The sequence below is a fragment of the Homarus americanus genome, unplaced genomic scaffold, assembly GCF_018991925.1.
Source record: "Homarus americanus isolate GMGI-L3 unplaced genomic scaffold, GMGI_Hamer_2.0 scaffold59495, whole genome shotgun sequence".
Taxonomy (NCBI): domain Eukaryota; kingdom Metazoa; phylum Arthropoda; class Malacostraca; order Decapoda; family Nephropidae; genus Homarus; species Homarus americanus.
The window spans coordinates 4499264-4506800 of record NW_024732415.1 but is presented as its reverse complement, the minus strand read 5'-3'; the positions used below and the strand labels follow the sequence as shown (position 1 = coordinate 4506800).

Below are 7537 nucleotides of genomic sequence, written 5' to 3'. Positions count from 1 at the left end.
TGACCCGCCATAATTAGCAAAAGAAACAAATACATTATAACAATATTTTCTTTTAATGTTTTCACCAGCAATGAGAAAGATCTTCCTCTCCCTAAGAGAATTATAGTCATCTACTGATATTGTTAAACACTTTAATTCTAAGAATTGGAAGATAAAACTACAGTATACACATATCCTTATTTTTTTTATTCTGGTATTATCTTCACATTCCAGCAACACACTTGTGCAGTTCACCTGTAATTTAGCATTCCGTTAATTAATGTCTTTTTTTTAATTAAACAACTTATAGTAAAAGTGTTAGCTATAAATTATAATAAATAATATATATATATATATATATATATATATATATATATATATATATATATATATATATATATATATATATAAAATGGCACGCTGTACGGTAATATTAACGAGGTTATGACCACCAAAATAAGATAACAAATCACCTATCTATCTGTTGTACTGTATGAGCAGTACAGTATCGTGCCTCTGACATCAGCGTATGGACACTAGACTAGACCACTTTTACTGTCATTAAGGTAAAGTAATTTCAAAGACATTTCTGTTCCAAAGACATTTTCTATTGAATAATGTTTTTTGTTGGAAGAATAACGCAACAAAGTATAACAGTGTAGCGCGATGAGTAAATATTGACGTCATCCTGGTTGGCACTCAGTTACGTTGAGTGAAGGGCCTCTATTATTTTGTTTTAATTGTTAAAAAGGTTATTATCGGGAGATTCTGGTCCCGTGTCGAGAGAACGAGAAACAGGACACCATAAACAGAAACTCCCGCTGAGATCGTGAGAGTTGACAGGTTTGTAAAGACTCTATTACTGTAGTGTGAGCAGTAACTCCCGTACTTTGACACGTGCCCCCCCCCCAGTTGTTGTTTATGATATGTATATAAATATTACTATTATTTACACTCTCATGAAGCTTTCTTATGTAAAGTATAAGCAGATATGCACCTGAAATAAAAAAATAATAATAATTCATCATTATCGACAGAAAGGTCAATCAAAATAAATGTAGTGTGAAATGTTAACATTGGAATTGAAGTATTTTGTAAAGCATTTAAGACGAGTCTATATGGCAATAACTCTTCCGTTTGTTGTTGCCAGTACGTTAGCGGGAGTCCACTGCATGTATGATATACTATTGAATTCTTGGCGTCCTGAGCACAGTTATTAACTACTCGTATCTTATGCATCTAGAAGAGGAAAGGTGAGGTGCTATTACAAGTGCAGTAGTGTTTCTTCTTTCTCTCTCTCAGTTCGAGGGCGGGAGGGATAAGCATGATCTGCAATCCTTAGTTACAGAACCATTATTTATATGTGAATGACGGCTCTTAAATGCCACAATAAACTTTCACACCATCAAGAATCTAAGAAGTCAAAAGAGTTCATTAAGAGAATAACCAATGGAGAATTAAGTATCATCATGAGACAAACATCAAGTTGAACACCAATGAACGAAGCACACCTGTAACACCTTCTGTGCCTCCCTGTACTGAATTATCTCTTGTATTTATTTAGGATAATTATTTATAGAGCCCTCTGATAACCATACCTGGCCCTCTGTTAACCATACCTGGCCCTCTGTTAACCATACCTGGCCCTCTGATAACCATACCTGGCCCTCTGTTAACCATACCTGGCCCTCTGCATATAACATACCTGGCCCTCTGTTAACCATACCTGGCCTCTGATGCCTCTGATAACCATACCTGGCCCTCTGATAACCATACCTGGCCCTGTTAACCATACCTGGCCTCTGATAACCATACCTGGCCCTCTGATAACCATACCTGGCCCTCTGTTAACCATACCTGGCCCTCTGATAACCATACCTGGCCCTCTGATAACCATACCTGGCCTCTGATAACCATACCTGGCCCTCTGTTAACCATACTGGCCCTCTGATAACCATACCTGGCCCTCTGATACCTGGCTGATAACCATACCTGGCCCTCTGATAACCATACCTGGCCTCTGATAACATACCTGGCCTCTGATAACCATACCTGGCCCTCTGATAACCATACCTGGCCCTCTGATAACCATACCTGGCCCTCTGTTAACCATACCTGGCCCTCTGATAACAATACCGGCCCTCTGATAACCATACCTGGCCCTCCCATCTGATAACCATACCTGGCATACCTGGCCTCTGCATACCTGGCCCTCTGATAACCATACCTGGCCCTCTGATAACCATACCTGGCCTCTGATAACCATACCTGGCCCTCTGATAACCATACCTGGCCCTCTGGCACCTGGCCCTCTGATAACCATACCTGGCCTCTGATAACCATACCTGGCCTCTGATAACCATACCTGGCCCTCTGATAACCATACTGCACCATATAACATACCTGGCCCTCTGATAACCATACCTGGCCTCTGATAACCATACCTGGCCCTCTGTTAACCATACCTGGCCTCTGATAACCATATCTGGCCCTCTGATAACCATACCTGGCCCTCTGATAACCTGGCCCTCTGATAACCATACCCATATGGCCTCTGATAACCATACTGGCCCTCTGTTAACCATACCTGGCCCTCTGATAACCATACCTGGCCCTCTGATAACCATACCTGGCCCTCTGATAACATACCTGGCCCTCTACCATACCTGGCCCTCTGTTAACCATACCTGGCCCTCTGATAACCATACCTGGCCCTCTGATAACCATACCTGGCCCTCTGATAACCATACCTGGCCCTCTGATAACCATACCTGCCTCTGTTAACCATACCTGGCCTCTGATAACCATACCTGGCCCTCTGATAACCATACTCTCTGATAACCATACCTGGCCCTGATAACCATACCTGGCCCTCTGATAACCCATACCTGGCCCTCTGATAACCATACCTGGCCCTCTGATAACCATACCTCCTCTGATAACCATATACCTGGCCCTCTGATAACTACCTGGCCCTCTGATAACCATACCTGGCCCTCTGTGATAACCATACCTGGCCCTCTGATAACCATACCTGGCCCTCTGATAACCATACCTGGCCCTCTGATAACCATACCTGGCCCTCTGATAACCATACCTGGCCCTCTGTTAACCATACCTGGCCCTCTGATAACCATACCTGGCCCTCTGTTAACCATACCTGGCCCTCTGATAACCATACCTGGCCCTCTGATTAGGTTAGCCGAAGGATGTTTATTTATCAGGTGAAATAAACTGGATGCTTAATCTTCAGAGATATAATTCTGGTCCGCCACCCATCAACACATCACTTTTCAGATATTGTTGTGACTACAGTCGTCGCAAAAGTGGTCAGCTGTGTTTACTCGGTAGTAGGAATAGTTCACTAACGTAAGTGATGTTAACTTTGAAAATAACTTTGTTTTATTTTACTTTATTTCATCCTCTTAGCCACTGACCGGCTTGTTAGCCGCTTGGACGATCTGTTACGTCTCTGTTACGCACTGTTAACAAGTACTGGACATGTACTGGCTCCAGAATGGATCTGAACCTGCACCGAGCTAACTCTTGGTGCTGTCACAACACTCTCTGGCAGGTTATTCCAAGAGTTCACAACACTCACTCAAAAAAAAGTTGCCTGGACAGTTTTCTGAACTTGTGCCATTTGGTGGGACGGAGTACTTATAGGCTTATATTAAGTCATCCTTTGCCCATGGTTACCACTGAACTACCAACACCCCTAATGTTATGATCCCTGTAATCTCCACGAACCATTATTACAAAAAGAGTTCACCTTGCTGCCAGCCATCAGTCTCTCTCGTTGGATGATGTACCCATATAATAGAAATCCTTCGGCATATGTGAATAAGAATTTTTAGATATATCATTAACAATAATAAGTTACTTATAAGAAGTGTGTGAACGAGCGCTAAATAATATATTTTCATACTGACAAATATAAGTAAAATGTAAGCCCAAGACCATCAAGCCAGTGCATGCTCAGTACTTAAGAGTTACGATGCAACACAACACTGACCCACATTGTGTTCACAGAAGAGATTATAAGAGTCCCGGACCGGACATGGTGCACCCCAGAGTGCTGAGGGAGTTGTGCAACGAGCTAGCTGAGCCCCTGAAGATCCTGTTCTGTAAATGCCTGGATTAACAAAAAGTCCCTAGTAATTGGAAAATGCCTTATGTGAGTCCTATTTTCAAGAAGGGTGATCGTCACTCCACGAATAACTATAGACCAGTGTGCCAAACAAGCATAAAATGTAAAGTACTTGAGAGCATTATAAGAGATGACATGATGGAACATCTACTACGAAACAACCTTGTAAAGGATTGCCAACACGGTTTTATGCCGGGACCCTCCTACTTGGCACAATTACTCAGGGTAATGGAAATTTGGACTCAGGGTGGTAATATCGACAATATTGATTTAGATTTTGCCAAGGCTTTTGACAGTGTACCCCAAGAAAGGCTGAAAATTAAACTGGAAGGGTACGGGATTCGGGAAAATGTCCTAGAGTGGGTAGAAGACTTTTTACATGATCGCAAGCAGTGTGTGGTGATTAATGGCACGAAATCATCATTCGTACCTGTCAAAAGCGGGGTACCACAGGGCAGTGTATTGGACCCGCTGCTGTTTGTTTGCTTCATAAATGACATGCCGGACGCTATATACTCCTCCATACAAATGTTTGCGGACGACGCCAGGTTATTTCGGGAAATTAAGAACCAAGCGGACTGTGAAGAGCTGCAGAAGAATCTCTGTGAGCTTCAAGAATGGTCGAAGAAATGGCTGCTAAGATATAATGTCACGAAGTGTAAGAGGATGCGCCTGTGACGTACCAACGGTAAGGAGGCGTATCATATGTCCCAACGGGACGAAGAGACTGCATTAAATGAGGCGGAATGTGAAAAGGACCTATGTGTGTACGTTGGCAATGAATTGAAGTTCTCGGACCATTGCGAGAAGAAGGTAAATTAGGCAACTAAGTTATAAGGTCTTATAAGAAGGTCGTTTAGATATCTAGATGGTCCGTCCCTCGCAACGATCTTCAAGAGTGAAGTGCTTCCCCATCTGGAGTACTGTCACCCCGTCTGGTCCCCGAGATATGCCAGGGACTGTCAGCTGATTGCAAATGTCCAAAGAAGGGCCACCAGATTGGTTCCTGCACTGCGGCACTTCAGCTACCTGGAGAGATTGGAGCGCCTGAACTTGCCTAGCTTATACTACAGATGGGCAAGGGGAGATCTGATTGAGATGTACAAGCATCTCAAAGGGCACTACTCAGTCGAGTGTCCTTACCTGGAGCTGGCGGACAGTCGCCCCACAAATGGACTCGGCTCAAGGTTAAAGAAGCCGCAAGTCCGGAAAACTGTGAGGGGTAACTTTTTCGGAGTGAGAGTTGTGAACTCTTGGAACAATCTGCCAGAAAGTGTTGTGACGGCACCGAATGTGAGCTCCTTTAAGACCAGACTTGACCAACACTGGAGCAGGTTCAGGTACTAGCAGGAGCGAGTGCATGCCCAGTACTTGCCAACAGTGCGTAACATAGACGTAACCGATCGCCCAAGCGGCTAACGAGCAGATCAGTGGTGAAGGGGATAAAAGTAAAAAAAAAGTAACAGTGCATAACAGAGACGTGACTGACTGCCCAAGAAGCTGACAGGGGTAACCTGTCGTCGATCAGTGGCGAAGAGCATCACTGATTAGCGATTCAGCTAACCAAACAATACATACCTATTGCCTCTGAATGATTGTGACAAATGAATATCGATTAAGTCTGTCTTGTATTATACTGTACAGTATACCGGACTTCACGGTTTTAAAGCTTTTCCTTTCCAGCAACGTAAACGATGTAAGATACTATTGTAGCACCAGCTCGGTAGACCTCATACTTTAGTACTATAGCACTTACAGGTAAATCACACTCAAGTATAACAATCAGTTTTTTATTTTTGTAATTAAGAATGTATATGCGAAAATCATTTATATTTGTGAGATGATTTAGTAACTTATTTTGAATAATGCTCATAAAATACCAAAAATATTCACAATCAAACCATCTTAGGAATATAATAAAAAATGTAAATATTTATATATAGACTCCCTTAAACTTGTTATCGTTCGCATAAAATAGTAACTAACTTATGACGTCATTGATGCGTCACTCGAGTAATTGTTGATCTCTATATTCAGAAACCATTGGTAACACTGCCAGCTGATAGGAGACTTTATTGTTTGAAATGTTTTTAATTTTTTTATTTATAAATATATGTATTCAGACTTATGACAAAAAAACAGAAGTTTTATATATATTTACGGGGACCATTGGATACCGACGACGTCATGTGACAGCTCCAACACGACTCCTGTACGTGGACACTATTGACACAATTGCTCAACTACTCCAACAACTATTATGTCCTTCAGCCCTCCCCACCTGGACCTAGAGAGAACCTTAGCATCTGTTCTATCGTTGTTTTATCAAGAGTATTTTGATCTCCTCACCTGAGTGTGTGTTGCTACGGTAAGTGACGTTATCAGCTTATTGTCCACAGTTAAGTATCAGGGAGCTTCATAATATTTATTTTTGATTCTCTTAGATTTTACAAAATACATAAAATGGTAGTTGTTGAGAATGGCTTTGCTTGTTAAATAAAGTTATTTGGTAATTAAATAAATTTTTACTTACGGACATGAATCCCTAGCGGTCTGACTAATTACACAAATGTAGCCAAATGTAGCCGCAATGAAGTCAAATAATGGTCCTAGATGAATAAATCGGACTGCCAATCACTTCTCGACTAGTATTTGGTGTCACAAAGTCACAAAAAATTGGTAAACTTACTTTAATCTGAGTTAATAGATCAAGTGCATGTACCTAACCTAACCTAACCTAACCTAATCTAACCTAACCTAACACAACTCAGATTAAATTAAGTTTACCAATTTTTTTTTTACTTTATGACACCAAATAATAATCGAGAAGTGATTCACAGCCCGAATTACGCTTGTACGACCATCATTTGAATTCATTGCGGCTACATTTGGGTAATTCCTCGCTCCGTCGGTACATGCACGCGATCTATTAACTCAGATTAAAGTAAGTTTACCAATTTTTTGTGACTTTGTGACACCAAATACTAGTCGAGAAGTGATTAGCAGTCCGATTTATTCATCTAGGACCATTATTTGACTTCATTCCGGCTATATTTGGGTACATTTGTGTAATTAGTCGGACCCATCCCTAGGGGTTAACATATGTTTTTCTAGTGTATTTTTTTGTGTTTTAAACGAATATGACCTTCATTTTGGGTGGAAATTGATATCCCCCCCCCCCACCCCCCTTCCTCACCCAACGGTAATGGGGGAAACCTGGGAAATCGGGGTTTTGGGTGGGGAAGAACACGAAAACTGGTCATCTTACCTAACCAAACCTAACCTAACATAACCTTTGGGTCACGCCATGTCCGAAAGTACAATACCTTAGTTAAATCCGAGATCACGTATCTACAAATTTTCGTTTTTATCTTCTTTACAATGCTTCTTGGCCAATTACAAAACCAC

The 7537-nt window shown here is 41.5% G+C and overlaps 1 protein-coding gene across 2 annotated transcripts in view; it reads left to right on the top strand.

Moving 5' to 3' along the window:
* The first annotated feature begins 6284 nt into the window (after nucleotides 1-6284).
* The window catches only part of LOC121868623 (GRIP and coiled-coil domain-containing protein 1-like), a 35654-nt gene continuing 34401 nt past the window's right edge, over nucleotides 6285-7537 (top strand). The window contains exon 1 of one of the 2 annotated variants that reach the window (XM_042369446.1): nucleotides 6285-6497. The gene's annotated coding sequence lies outside the window, so the exon portion shown is untranslated. The remainder of the gene's footprint in view (nucleotides 6498-7537) is intronic. The other variant, XM_042369445.1, reaches the window with a different exon arrangement.